We start from the raw sequence: 15,918 nt of genomic DNA, 5'->3' as shown, positions 1-15,918 counted from the left end.
TGACACCTGCACCAGGATGCACACCCCAGCCTGAAACCACTCATCTGGAACTTCAGGACGACAGGTTCCTGCTTGGAGCACAGCCTGCTAGAGGAAGCACTGTTTTGGGGCAAGATGCCAAAAGAACTTGGAAACAATCCACCTTCCTTGGTCTCTAAATGGGTTTCTTGGATCACCTGCTTCAACTATTATCCACATGTTTACTTACTATGCTTGTTATGAGGCCTTCCAGGTTCTGCTTTAGACCAACTGAACTAGAATCTTTAGGGAGAGAAACCTAGGAAACTGATCATGTATCAAGCAACCGGCTATGGCTTAGGTATTAGGTGTCCTCCAACAGCTCATGCCTGAGACTATGCACAGATGTTTAGAGGTGAACTGATTGAGCTACGAGAAGTTTAATCTAATCATCCTGATAGGGATGAACTTGGTGGTAGCTACAAGCAGGGAAGGTGTGGCTGGTGGAGGTGGGTCCCTGGGGGCGTGCCTTTGGGGTGTTCTTTGTGTCTGTGGTGAGGGGAGCTCTCTCTCTGCTTCCTGGTTCAATGTCCTGAGCTGCCTCCCTCCCCCACACACTTCTGCCCTGATGTCATCATGCCTCAGTCTCACCTTTGGCCCAGAACAATGGAGTCAGCTGTCTATGAACTGAGACCTCTAAAATAATAAGCCCCAAATAAACTCTTCCTCCTTAAAACTGTTCTTCTCAGATCTTTTGTTCAAAGCAGAAAAAAGAGTGATTTAAACACAATCCATGTGTTGGTTTCTTTGCTTTGGGGTTTTTTATTTTGTTTGTTCATTTGTTTGTTTTGTACTGGAGATAGAACCCCGGAGTGCTTAACCACTCACCCATATCCCCAGTTCTTTTTATTTTTTATTTTGACACAGGGTCTTCTTACTAAGTTTCTTAGGACCTCACTGAGTTGCTGAGGCTGACCTTGAACTTGCAATCCTCCTGCCTCAGCCTCCAAAGTCGCTGAGATTACTGAGGAGGGCCACCGTGCCCAGCAACCTATGTATTTCTTAAGCACACTTCAGAAATACTTGTTCTTGAAGATATTAGTTCTATGTCTGGATCTAGCTTGAACCATCAGAAGGATGAATGCTTTTCTATATCTTTTGGCCACTGTTACCTTTACTAAGTTTTCTTCCTATGTCCTACGATTTTGTAAAAGTCATTATGAAACACAAGTATACATGACACAACTATTTTACCAGCTTATTAAAATGTCATAGTGTATTTTGCTATTTTTATTACTAAGTCTCCCCTATCATAATCGTAGCTAAATGATGTATTTTATAAGGCAAGGCTTAGAAACACAGTATTTCCTTTGCAAATCTGCTATGAGACTCAGACACATTGTAATTAAAATTGAGCTGATCCTGGTTTTCCATTTTTCTCTAACTGCCAGAAGCTCATAAGCTAATTTAATCGCAGCAATTATCTTAAACCTTATAATTAAAAGAGGCATAGTCTCATTTTTATCAATTCTGACTTTTTACTTCATTTTTTAGTTTTATTGTTTGTACCTTTATTATAAACTATATTTAAATCTAAATCTTTGATGAGAATTCCTATAAATTAGGCCAGAAGTCTGTCACTTCTTTTTTTATATTTTATTACATTTAACATTTTGTTTATTAGAATATATTAATTATAAATAATGTTAAAATATTAATGTGATAATCATATATAATATATTAAAATATGTTGATTTCATAAAATTTTAAGAATGCTTGATAAAGTATAAAGAATAAATCTATAATCTTACCATTCAGTAATAGCCACAGTTAAAATCTTAACATTTTGTTTCTTTTCTTCATTTTCTACTCATATGAAGTTTCTTTAAAAAACATAACTAGTTTGAAATCATACTATACATTGAGAATCCTGGCAGCTTTTTTTCTTTTTTTATTCATCCATTGTAGTTGTACCTAATGGTGGGATTTATTGTTACATATTCAGACAGGCATGCAACTTAACAATATCATTTGGCCAATATTTTCCTTTTCCCTCCCCTCTCCTGATATTTTTTTTAACTTAATATGACTGTATCTATGAAAGCAGTTAACTATGTCATTAAGTATTTTTGATAAACATGATTTTTTTAAATCTATCCCTTCTTTTGGACATAACCAAATGATTATTATGATTAGTTTTTCTAGTTTATTTTCTACTATACAATACTGTAGTAAGCATATTATACACAGATTTTTTGCTTATCTGAGATTGTTTTCTGGATAAACTTCTAGGAGAACAATTAGAGATCAATGGGTAAGAACATTTAAGTGATGTTTTGGTGATGTTTTATCAAATTCTGGAAATTTATGGATTTCCAAAAATCGTCTCTGAATGGGGGCGGGGGGTGCTGGGTTTGTGGCTCAGTGGTAGAGTACTTTTCTGGCATGTGTGAGGCACTGGCTTTGATCCTCAGCACCACATAAAAATAAATAAAATCAAGGTATTGTGTCTGTCTACAATTAACAAATATTTTTTTTTTTTTTTAAAAGAAAGAAATGCTCTCTGAATCATTTTAAATTCACCAGTTCCTCAAACTCCATATCAACCAAAGCTATCAATTCTACTTCCAAAAATCTCTTTTCCTGCTGTTCTGGTTAGAAGAAAGTCATCCTCCAGGTGGGTTGTTCTTAGACCTTCCTGCCCACAGAGCCCGTTCTGCAATTCCTCAGACTGACTCTTCTCTCCCCCTCCTCCTTCTCTTTTCTCCTCTTCCTCCTCTTTAGTTAGGCTGATATTTTTCTTGTAATATTTTTGTTTCTCCGTTTCTTATGCTACTCTTTCCTCCTTTTAAATGAGTGGCCACACTGGGCATGGTGGCACTCACATAGACTCCCAGTTCAAAGTCAGCCTCAGTAATCAAGGAAGGCCCTAAGAAATTCAGTGAGACCCTGTCTCAAAGTAAGATACAAAAACTTCCAGGGTTAGGTTAGTGCTACTGGGTTCAAGGCCTAGTACCAAAAAAAAAAGAGTGACCGGTGATTTCATGAGCTGCAGCTTCTTGGAACTGGTTACTGTAGACAGCAACATTCTTTATCTCTTTTTTTTAAATGCCCACCTTCTCATTATGATTTTGTGCGGATCCCAAATTGTTCCACATCTCAGGGTAGAAAACAAGACCATGTTTGGCACAAGGGGCCCAACAAAGCTTTCATGGATAACTTCTTCAAGTGGACCCAACTCTCTTACTCCTTTGCTTAAAAACTCTGAAGAGCTAAACTTTTATTACTAACTGCAGGAAGGCCGCACTTCTTGCCATCGTAATCAAGACCATCCAAGACCTGTCCCTAGCCTACTTTCTAGTGTCATTTCTCCTTACTTCTTCTTTATGGACCTTCCAGAAAAAGTGTTCTAATGGTTCTGCTAAAAATTCTTTGATTTTATTCCTTGGTTCATGTTTTCCTATATTCTACTGTCTAAAGTTTATGTACACTTCAAGAAACTTTAATACCCCTCCAAGAAGCCTTCCCAAACCTTCTTGTTAGAATCTAGCTTTGTCTGATGCTTTCAAAAATATTTCCTAACCTCTCCTGCAAACATGCTGAGCCCTTCAAATGCAATGTCTTGACCTGGGCCTTATCCATCTACCTGTCTGCATCTCCTAGTCAAGTGACCAGCCCAGCATGTACCCAAGATATTTATGGTATGAATGAATCAGTACTTGGTGGGAGTTAAACAAACAAGGAAGATGTGAAGATGGGTTTAATACTCCCCTTAAATACAGTATTAATCCTCAATTATAGGCACTAAAGAGAACATTAGTAATGTGAATTAGTATAATTAACAATTAAACTCCAATGTCATCTCTCCCTCCCACCTTAAAACTATGCAGTGCAGGAGGCTTTGTGATGGAATTGTAGGTTTATGATTGAGCCCTCCTCCAGACAAACTTCTGGGGTTATGCCTTCAGTTTTTGGAATTATGACATATCAACATGGAATAGTTGAAGAACTGCTGCTAAGAGCCTCTTAGGAAATAGTAATAAGAAAAGCTGGGCAGGGGTGATGCATGCTTGTAATCACAGCAGCTCGGGAGTCCAAGACAGGAAGATTGAAAGTTCAAAGCCAGCCTCAGCAACTTAGCAAGGCCCTAAGCAACTCAGTGAGACCCTGTCTCTAAATTAAATACAAAAAAGGGCTTGGGATGTGGCTTAGGGGTTAAGCATCTCTGGGTTCAATCCCCACTAATAAAATATTTTTTAAAAAAATAGAGAGGCTGGGGTTGTGGCTCAGCGGTAGAGTGCTGAGGCTCTGGGTTCGATCCTCAGCACCACATAAAAGTAAAGAAATAAAAATAAAAGTATTGTGTCCAACTATAACTGAAAAATCAAAATTAAAAAAAATAAATTAAAAAAATAAATAAAAGGAAAATAGTAACAAAATGAACTTTGGGATATTTGTTAGGATGATAGCTGCTCTTGTTGGCCTTTCTGAGCTAAGCCTGGTGAGGCTCCCTACTACTGAGGAGTTGGGGTGCTGATCTCCATGGAGAAATTCTTTACTCAAGTGCCCTTTAGTTCAATGTCTGAGAATTTAAAGGACTTCGTATTGTGGATTATAAAGTAAAAGAGTCCAATTATCCAGTGGAAGCTTCATTAGTAGCTAAAAATACTAGTGGGTGAAGAATGCTCAACATCTCTGTAAGAGACCTAACTAAAGTCCTAATGCATGACAGCAGCAGGGACTTTAGCAATTGCAAATTATAACCACCAGGTGGCAGAGTAGAATGCAAAACTCAAGAGCACCCCGACAAGGACATAATCTGGCTGTTTTGTCCCATGTTTGGTAACCCCAGAAGTTTGTCTGGAGGAGGGCTCAGTCTTACACCATTGAGACTGTAAGCCGGGAATTTAATTTCACCTTGTTCCAATTTTCACTTAAAAAAACTTCCAGGAAATGAATTATTAGATGGGACGGGCTCTTAAGAGCCAATTGCTAAATTTCCAGAAATAATTTTTTTAAAATTAAATTAAAATGAAATTCTATCAACTGCACTTATATGATAAATAATTGACTAAATTATATTTAAAATAAAGGTAATCAATAATTGAGACTCATCATTTACTATTTTCTATGCTCTTGAGGCTGTGTGTGTGATGTAAATACTACATAATGTTGCACATCTCAACTCCACATTCAGTGCCATCGAGTTGGTAACTTGGAATTGGCCATGGGAGGAATATCGACACCAAAGCAAATGGAAAAATACTACAAATCAGTTCTGAAGAGGGCTGGTTATTAAACCTTTCTTGAATATCACAGAGTGAGAAATATAGGAAGCTGGCCAATAAATCATACTGGGAAACAAAAGGAAAAGTTTGGAACTTAAAATTTGCTTCTAGTGCATGGCACGGTGGTGCACGCCTGTAATCCCAGAGGTTTGAGAGGCTGAGGCAGAGGATCACAAGTTCAAAGCCAGCTTCAGCAACTTATATGGCCCTGAGCAATTTACTAAGATCATCTCTCAAAATGAAAACTAAAGAAGGACTGGGGATGTGACTCAGTGATAGAGCACCTCTGGGTTCAATCCCTGATACAAAAAAAAAAAAAAAAAAAAGGTCTCTCATAATAATTCAGACACAGCAAAATTCGGGGGCTAAAAACTTGGACTTCAGTCAGGACTTTGAATTTGAATCAATAATCTGTTATTTATTACTGTATATCTTAGGCAATCAACTTTCTGCACCTGTAAGGATATAGTATCTACTTCATTTAATCCTTACAATAAGGTTATTGTAAGGATTAAATAAATTAATACATATGTCACCTTAAATAGATACATGTTAACTATTATTATTACTAAAAGGAAAAGGAATTATTAGCACCAGTAATTCAGAAGTCACAAATATGCAAACAGCAGAGACACATTTGAATTCTAAGACCCTAAACCCATATTCCAATCTTGTTATATTTTTACATTTAATTTCACATCATGATTTAAATTTATTTTCTGGAATAAGACTAAAGATGGTGCTAGATTTATTATTCTGTATTAACAGAACAAAAAATATTTGCTACCATAGTTTACATTTCCAATATTTGGGAAGTAAATTAAGAATTTACAGGGTTTAGTTCTAATGACTTTAATCGTCTTTCCTTTAATATTTTTGTAAATATCAGTAAACTCGGAGAAGTGTTGTTTGAAATTTTATTAATTAATTAATTTATTTATTTATCTTTTTATTTATTGATACTTGGGATTGAACTCAGGGGCACTCGACCACTGAGCCACATCCCAGCCCTATTTTGTATTTTATTTAGAGAGTGGGTCTCACTGAGTTGCTTAGTGCCTCACTCTTCTTGCTGAGGCTGGCTTGGAACTCACTTTTTCTCTAAAGGGAAAGGAATAGCTTTCCAAGACACTCAATGGTATGAGGACATGTTCCATCAATGTGTAATAAAAACTAAGTTTCTTTTAAAGAAAAACAAAAAAAGACATTGTGACAGTGCAGACTCACTGCTTCAGAATCCGGAACTCTTAGGCTAAGGGAAAGTGACAGAGTGCTTCTGCAGAGAAGTATGCACACTGCCATTTTTAGAATTCCTTCTGTCACAGTGTATACTCAGCACTGCAAGGGACGGGCATGTGACACTCTTAAGTCATTTGAGACTACAGCTGTCCTGCTGTCATGATCCCATTCAGAACTATTTTGGCACCACCACAGCTGCTGGTGAAACCAGATGGGCGTATCCCAGCAGGAGCAGAGCAGGAATGGGACAGCTAACTCTGAAAAGGTACCCATGACAGGGGGACCAATGGCCACAGACCCTGGAGGGCTTTTAACATTTAAATAAATGTGTTTTATAAAGAAAAATACTTGCAAGCTTGGAGATGCACTGTGATCCCTGTTTACAGGTGGTGCCTGTAATCCCAGCAAGTAGGAGGCTGAGATGTGAGGATCAAAAATTTGAGGCCAGCCTCAGCAACTGAGTGAGGTCCTATCTTAAAATTAAAAAAAAAAAAAAGGAACTGAGGGTGTACCTCAGAGATGAAGCATCTCTCAATTCAATCCCCAGTACTAAATAGATAGATAGATACATAGATAGATACATAGATAGATGTTCATGGCTAAGCAGGTGTAAAATAGAAAACTGTAAAGAAGTTAATCTTATTTTATTTATTTATTTTTTAAAACATTTATTTTTTTAGGTGTAGATGGACACAACACAATGCCTTTATTTGCATGTGGTGCTGAGGATCGAACCCAGGTCCCACCCATGCTAGGGGAGCGTTCTGCCGCTGAGCCACAATCCCAGCCCCAAGAAGTTTATTTTAAATAAAATATCTTCATTCATTTGTAATCAAGCCCACAATAGATAAAAGTACTGGTAACACCTTTGCAGAATTTCATCAGTCACATTTATGTGTGTGTGTGTTTGTGTAGAGTGATTTTTTTCTTTTTTTTAAATCACTACCATTTATTTTGAAATAATTCTAAAATTACAGAAAAGTTGCAAAAATGGCAAAAAAAAAAAATGAGTTTAATAGTCCTCCACCCTGCTTCTTCAGATATCAATGTCATATCACATTCGCCTGCCTCCCCCCACCCCCCCATATATCCATATGTTTTTCTTCTGAATCAACCGATGGTAAATTCCTACCCTGACGCCTCCGTCTCTCTAAATATTTTGTGTGCCTTTCCTAAAACAAAGACCCAGCTTACACATATTTGTAGCCTACTTATCGAAATCAGAATATTAACATTGATACTATTGTTGCATCTACAGAATTGATTTGATTTCACCAATTCTCTATAACTCTCTATCATATGTATTTTTTTTTCAGTCCTCTTTGAGTGAATCTGAAATTTTTGAAGAGTATAGAACAATCATTTTGTAATGGAGTTTTGAGTTTGGGGGATTTTCTCAGGATTGGATTCATGTTATGCCTGTATGGCAGGAATATCACAGAAATGATGTCATCTTTTTCTTGGAGTCTCCCACCGGGAGACACAGGTTAAGTTAGACACAGTACTGACTCTGATCATTGAAGGTGGTGTCTGCCAACATGCTCTACTGGAAAGGTTACTATTTTATCCTTTGTGAGGAAAAGTTACCTAGCAGGGAGTCATTAGATACAAAGTATCCTAATAATCTTCAAAAATTTTACCTGCTGTGTTCCGGGGCTTGATGATTCTTGCCTGAGTCAATTATTATGATGATAGTTACCAAAAAGTGACTTTCTAATTTCATTTATTAGTTTGTATTCTAGTATAGCAAAGCACTTTTTGTCTGTTCCATTAATTTATTCATTTTTTGCTTTTATCAGTATCTATTCAGATTCTAATTGTTTTCTATGAATTATATTATCTGTTGCTCTCTTTATTGTGATGCTCATATTATCCTGAGTTGGTCAATAGGACCCTTTTTCAGTCTGGCTTCTGTGTCTTTAATATATATATATCTCCCCAAAAATTCTTTGAGCAGTTCCTTACTTTTCTTATACAGCAAAATCCTCCAACACCGGAGTCAATTGTCCAAGGAGTTCTAGTTCCTTTTAATGGAGGATGGTATTTAAAAATCAGCTTTGTGTGCTAAATACACCCTTAGGACTGTATCATTGCTTTCCAACACTCCCAGCAAACAGAGCCAGGGATATGCAAAATATGCATATTCCATAGTCTGTCCTGAGAGTCATCTTGATTTCTATATCTGTATATTTAAAAACATGTGTTTATACCAATACCTCCAATTTCAGTTGAACACCACGGGGTGCATTTTAGCTTTCTCCAATTGTTTATTCACAGTTCCATTCTCTGAGACTAAAGAGCCTGAATCCCACTATTTGCTCAGTCTTAGAAAATGCAGTTTCAGAAGTGCTAACACATACTACTGTGAAAAAAAAAAAAACCCTACTGGATATAGTAATTGCTTATGGTTTTTGTTTTTCCCAAGAATGTAAAATCAAATACTTGAAATATTTGGTTAGTTCATTTATAATGGTTGTTGTGTAAATGTTGTTAGGAATATTTATTTCTGTTTATAATTTATTTACAGTTTTCCCCACATGCTCAGATTCTTTTTATTAAGACATTTATTTATTCTTTAATTAATTAACTCTTAAACATGGTATTAAAATTCAGAACTACCAAAAATATTTCTCATTCCTCCATCCATTCTACTCTGGCCCCCGTTAACCTGCCCTGAAGACCCAGCTTACACATCTCATTTATTTCTGGAATATCTTTCCTGTGCTTGTTTTTGCACAGATAAGAATATAGGTCTACGTTCTTATTTCCCCACTTTTTACTACACAAAGATATGGTACAAGACATATTCCTTGACCCTCACTTTCTTAAAATTTAACAGAAATTACTCCTTATCAGTTCACAGACATCTTCCTCATTTTTACAGCTGCATAGTATTCCATTGTGTGAATATATCATTGTGTGTATATATCATTGTTGATTTAAACCCTTTCTTATTTTCACACACTCAAGTTATTTCCAATATTTTGAAGCTACAAGCATTACTGCAATGGAAATTTTGTGCACATATATTTAGTTTTGTTTGAGTTGTATAATTAGGGTAAATTTGTAGAAGTAGGATTGCTGGGTCAAAAGTTATTTTAAATAGACATGTACTTATTAGATGTTGTGAGCATCCCTTGCCAAGGTGCTGTACCATTGTCATTCCAGTTAACAGTATACAAGGTTGCCTGTCTGTTCTCTAATAGACGGTGTTGTCAACTTTCAATGTTCACAAATCTGATAATGAGAAATGGCATCTCAGGGAGGTTATAATTTGCATTTTCCTAATTCTGAGTAGGAATAAGTATCTTTTCCCATGGTTCTGAAATTTTTTTTATTTTGTTTTGTGAATTTTATATGTGTCTTTTACCTTTGTACTATCTAGTTTTTGGTCTAGTTTCCCTTCACTTTAAAGAGTTCTTTATGCATTAGGAGTATTAGTCTTTCATCTGGATAAATATTGTAAATATCATCTTCCAGTTTTACAGTTATATTTTAGTTTTTTGCAATTTTTAAAAATTTTTGTATAGACATATATATCAATCTTTTCTTTCTTCTTCTCTGTTTTGCTTTTGATTTTTAAGTCATTGAGAAGCCATTCCTTACATGTACATGTTATTAGAATTTGCCCATATTTCTGTGGTCTCTTTTTTGCAAAATTCTGATTATAAACTTCATATCTCATCTTTTTAAATTAACAGTATAGGCTGGGGATGTGGCTCAGTGGTAGCGTGTTTGCCTAACCTCTCTAATGCCCCAATTTTGATCCTCAGCACTGCTAGGTAAATAAATTAACATAAAGATGATTGTGTGTTGATAAAACTTCTTTGAAAATTTGTTTTTAAATGCTGCATTTTATTGAATAGAATGATTATGATTATCTAATTATCTCTTATTGTTGGACATATAGACAACTGCTAATTTTTTGAAATGTAAGTCATACTTTACTATGTATCCTTATAGATCTTATATCCTTATTTGATCTCATAGAACAAAATGTCTACTTCCATAGAATAAGTATTCAAAAAAAGATAATGGAAAATTTTATGCCAATGGATAAGTGAATAGATTAATAAATTCTGGTACATAAATATAATGGAATACTATTCAGTAATTAAAAGGAATTAATTAGATACAACAATATGATTAAACTCACAATCATTATGTTTGAGTAAAACTAGATGAGAAAAAGGGAATAATTAAAAGAGAAATGTGTAAATGATTTTACCTGCAAGAATTTGATCCCAGATTTTTTCTATATGCTATTTTTAAAATTGTTTTTCATTTTTCACCTTTATCATTTCTATAGGCTATTTTATTCTCAATAGCTGTGAAAATAAACATTTCTCTAGACTCTATTTAGGACTCAAGTACATTGTTCCTTATATGCATATTTGTTCAGACATTAAATATTACAGATATAACCCCTATCACTTAGTAGGCAAAAATCCAAGCTTACAAAAAAAATTTAGAGAGTGAGTATGCTACTACAAATTAACGGTTCTGTGGATTCCTTTCAAGATGAGCTCTCCTGGTACACTTGATGATGAAATGTAATGCTCACAGATGCAGAAAATGAAGTACATACCATTTCTGTTTGGCTACATCCAGCTGAACTTTGACCCAGGGCATCCTGTAATCATCGGCTGGAACTTCATCTAATAAGTAGTTTATATGTGGTTTAACTATTTTAATAATATAGGCACCTTTATAACATTTTATGATTACACAGACTTGGAGTAAGCCTCTGTTTACATGATGAACTTATGAACAGTGTGCTAATGGGGTCACTGCACCCACAGCACAGGATCTGTCTGACAGGGTGAACTTACAAGCACTTTCCACCTGAGGAGGCTGGGCCTTTCCTTCCCTCCCACTCCACAGACACAGCCTTGGGAAGAGGCTCTGCGGGGACCAATTAGCTGATACCATTAGTGAAGTCTTCTTGAAAGGCCTACGTTTTGGTGGTCTGACTCAGTAGTGGTGAGGTCATGATCTGTGTGTGTCTAATGGCACCAGAACTGTTTTAGGGTCCACTATCATTCGGATCTGGAATGTTCCCCAAAGGTCCATGTGTTAAAAAGTTTTGTTTGCCAAGCATCTTCAGTGGGAGGTGGTGGAACCTCTAGGAGGTGGGACCTGGTGGGAGATGTTCTGGTCATGGGAGGGAGGAGGGCGTGTCCTCAAAGGGGGTGACAGTGCCCCAGTCCCCTTCCGTTACCTGTCTTTCACTTACAGCCATGAGGTTTGTGGTTTTGCTCCTGCTGTGCTGTGCATCAAAGGCCTAAAGCAACCGAGTCCACCCATCATGGATCACAACCTCCAAAACTCTGAGCCAAAATAAACCTTTTCTTATACTAAGTTGATTATCTCAGGTATTTGTTACAGTGACAGAAACCTGACTACACAGGATCCTTTCTATTTTGAGGATAATTCTTAACCTACACGGATGGCCTATTCTTAAGGGAAGATGCAGAACTCCTGATTTCTTTGGAGCCTGGAGAGGGTTTTAGGAGAAGGTAAGAGGAAAACAAAAGCGGAATTAGAATTCTGTCCCAGAGAATATAAGAGAAAGAGTTAATGGCTGTTACCAGATCTGGAGAGAGGAGGTGTAAGGGCCTCGGAAGCTACCTGGTCACTAAGGCTTCAAGGATCTAATATACTGACTGCAAATCCTGCCACGAGTGCCCACCCTCCTCCCTCACCTTCGTCATCCCCCCACCCCCCATGCTTTTGTAGCTTTCAATACTAATGCACCTTGTGATGCTGGTACTCCACTCAGTGCTCCCTTGTGCCCTATGGTCTTGAAAGAGTTCAAGCACCTATAAAGCAGTGTCCCTCCAGGTATGAGTCCCAGGCTGGCAGTACCAGCGTCACCTTGGATAACAAAATGATTGAACAAAAATCACTGGAGTAAAGTCCAGCAACTACCATTGAAGAAGCCCTCCAGGTGATTTCTGAGCATACTAAATTTTAGGAGCCACTGCCATACTGTCATTTTTGGATAACTCATCTGTAACCTCAGCAGGTTCATTTCTTCAGGACAGATACACGTATGTTTATCAATGCACTTACAGAATAGAATCTCTAAAATATTTGTTGAAGGGATGAGTGAAGCAAATGAACTCATGCATAGTGCTAAGTCTTTAACAAATGCTCAGTAAATACTTGTTACAGAATCAGACCTGAGGTATGTGACTCTCTAATGACCAGAGCCAACGAAGCTCTGAGAAGACTCCCTCTCTCCAAGTCGGAAATAAAACGATAACCAGCTGTGGAAATAAACATTTCTCTAGACTCTATTTAGGACTCAAGTACATTTAAGTAGAAAATGAAAAGCATTTTCATTGCAAAGCAATTGGAAAATGCAAAGAAATTATCATAAATAAAATGAAAATATATCTCTTATCTGTCACCTCACGGGCCTTTTTTTCTATGCACCTTTTTAATAGATCTCCCTCAATTATAATGTTAAAAATAAAAATTTCTCATATATTTATAAAAGCAACAGAAGCCACAAAAGCGTGGGGGTCGGGGGGTTGATGAAGGTGAGGGAGGAGGGTGGGCACTCGTGGCAGGATTTGCAGAAGAATATTAGAATATACAAAAAAGGCATCACACAGAAATAATTCATTGTTCAGAGATGTAAATACCCTGGGAATGTCCTTCCAGAATTGTGTTCTCCATGCATATTTTTGAAAGAATATATATGATCTACAATCTCTTAATCTGTGATTCCATCTCCCTTCCAGCCAGCCCCTGCCATTTCATACATGATTTCTTCCTTGTTGTGAAATGTGCAAAACATACTCAGTGTCACCCCACAAATCAAACTTCCAGAAAATCTCATAGACTGAACACAACCCCAAAGTTCAAGGCTTAAAATCAGCTCTCTGATTTCCCTTAGCATCACTTTGACATCTTCAGGATGGGTCAATTTAAGGGAGAAATTCGAGAATTTTCCTAGTGTTTTCATAGAATGAAAAGTGTGTTCCAAGAAAAAAAGTGGAGTCCTCCTGGCCCTCCTCTAGACATGGTCACACTGGCCGCAGCCAACTCCCTTCTGAATGGAGAACAAGGCTTAGGATTTCACCAGAGAGTCATCCATGAGTGTTCATCTTGATGAGTTTCTTACTACTTTCTTCAAAAGAGTCATTTGAAAATTGATAGGGTGCCTGGCATGGTGGTGCACGCCTGTAATCCCAGTGGCTTGGGAGGCTAAGGCAAGAGGATTGCAAGTTCAAAGCCAGTCTCAGCAAATTAGCGAGGCCCTGAGCAACTTAGTGAGACCTTGTCTCCAAAGAAAAAAATTTAAAAAGGGAAGCACTAGAAATGTGGCTCAGTAGTTAAGCATCTTTGAGTACAATCTCAGGTACCAAAAAAAAGGAAAAAGAAAAGAAAATGGACAGGCGTCGGGAGCCTCTCTGGACAGGAGCTATGCACACACCTCTAAGTCCTGAGTAAAGAGGTACTGAACTGGTATTGCACCCATTGCAATGCAATTGGACCTTACTTCTGCTCAGATAAGAGAGGTGCAGCTCCAGGAGTGGGCGTCACCCAATGGAGTGGATTACTCCCAATTGTTTGTTGTAACCCTACCCCTTGCTTCATTTGAATGGCTTCTCCCCAATAAAACCTGGGTTCCGGCTGTGCTCTTTCTCTTTCTTGACTGCCTTGCCCCCCTTGTGGGAGGTGTGGCTGCAGAGTGGTCACTAAACCCAAAGAAAGGTTCTTTCTGTGTCTATATCTTTATTTAGTCAACCCAAATTCATTTGGAGTGACCTTGACCGGTTTAGTTATGTGTTGTGACAGGGTATTGCCCCCAGTCACTCTGTCTTGGGATTTTCCATGAAAACTGCCTGCACACACCGTGACATCGGCAACCATTGTCACAGAAAATTCTGTGACTTTGACTTTCTTGTTTTCACTGTGTTTCTGGAAGAAGGAAAGATCGTGACAACCCAGGAGATAGGCAATCTCAAATTAGGGGGCAGTCATCTAAGGGAACACATCAGTTGTTTGCTTTTTAAAAATTTTATAATCTGAATGTAAAGCTTATTTTGAGCAATTTGGGAATCAGAGTAAATATAAAGGAGGAGGAAAACCCCACGCATCCTGCATAATCTAAAGTAATCAAGCTTTTTGTTTGCACTGTTTGCTGTATATATTTATCTTCACATGTGTTCAAAATATTATGTATAGCACCTGTAACCTCATTTTCACTTAAGTTACAGCAAAAATGTTTGTATATTAATCGTAAACATTCTTCTAAAGCAACATTGTAGTGACACTTTCTGTCCTATACTTTACTGAATCATTTGCCTGTTTTTGCTGCAGATTTTTGCTGGAAACATCTCTTTTTGGAGGCAGGGGGCGGGATACCAGGGATAGAACTCAGGGGCACTCGACCACTGAGCCACATCCCCAGCCCTGTTTTGTATTTTATTTAGAGACAGGGTCTCACTGAGTTACTTAGTGCCTCACTTTTGCTGAGGCTGGCTTTGAGCTTGCAATCCTCCTGCCTCAGCCTCCCTGGGAATATCTTTATACGTCTACCTTGGATCATCTCTGTATGATATTCGGACAGGTCTTTGAGAGTGAAGTGAGTTGATGGAAGGATTCAGACACAGTGTGACTTTTGAAAGCCCTCCTAATTGCATTCTAGTGTGGCATGATCAGTGCTGCCTGGCCTTACCATTTGAGTGCAAAAGAGACAAACTTCAAAAAGGTACAGTGTTTGGGGGCTGGGGATGTGGCTCAAGTGGTAGCGCGCTCGCCTGGCATGCGTGCGGCCTGGGTTCGATCCTCAGCACCACATACAAACAAAGATGTTGTGTCCACCGAAAAATAAATAAATAAATATTTTTAAAAAAGAAATATATTAAAAAAAAAAAAAAAGGTACAGTGTTTGGGAGCAGCCTGACCGCTAGGTTGCAGAAGATGTAAAAAGTAAGGTAGATTGGGCTGGGGTTGTGGCTCAAGTGGTAGAGCACTCACCTGGCACGTGTGAGGCACTGGGTTCGTCGATCCTCAGCACCACATAAAAATTAAAGTATTTTGCTCACCTACAACTAAAAAATATATATTTTTAAAAAAGTAAGGTGGATTGACTGAATATTCCTTCTTAGCATTCTTACTTCACTATTTTAATCATGGAAAGCAAGTCTGTTTAGGACTCCACTTGGGGGAGTTTGACCTCTGAAATGCCTCACGGTGCAGTCTTATCAGTTCATGTTTCAAAAACAGATTTCAGAACAGCACAACAGGGACACTCCAGTGCAAATGAGTCTGGTGCAGCGTGTTGCGTGTCTCTTCCTCGAGGGATCATCCTTCACAGAAAATGCATCACCTATCCAACCTCTCCACCCAAAGAACATGAATATTTAGTTCTTTTCACTTGAGTCTAAAAGGAATACACTGATAAGACCCTTGG

The 15,918-nt window shown here is 37.7% G+C and overlaps 1 long non-coding RNA gene across 3 annotated transcripts in view; it reads left to right on the top strand.

The window, feature by feature from the left end:
• Nucleotides 1-6,647: 6,647 nt before the first annotated feature.
• Nucleotides 6,648-15,918, top strand: part of LOC114081110 (uncharacterized) — a 40,250-nt gene continuing 30,979 nt past the window's right edge. For all 3 annotated transcript variants that reach the window (XR_003580726.3, XR_003580725.3, XR_004618454.2), the window contains exon 1: nucleotides 6,648-6,750. This is a non-coding gene — a long non-coding RNA (uncharacterized lncRNA). The remainder of the gene's footprint in view (nucleotides 6,751-15,918) is intronic.

This window comes from Marmota flaviventris, chromosome 3 (assembly GCF_047511675.1).
Source record: "Marmota flaviventris isolate mMarFla1 chromosome 3, mMarFla1.hap1, whole genome shotgun sequence".
In the NCBI taxonomy this organism is placed as follows: Eukaryota; Metazoa; Chordata; class Mammalia; order Rodentia; family Sciuridae; genus Marmota; species Marmota flaviventris.
Note: the sequence above shows the minus strand (reverse complement) of the source record. Positions and strands in the feature narration are given on the sequence as shown.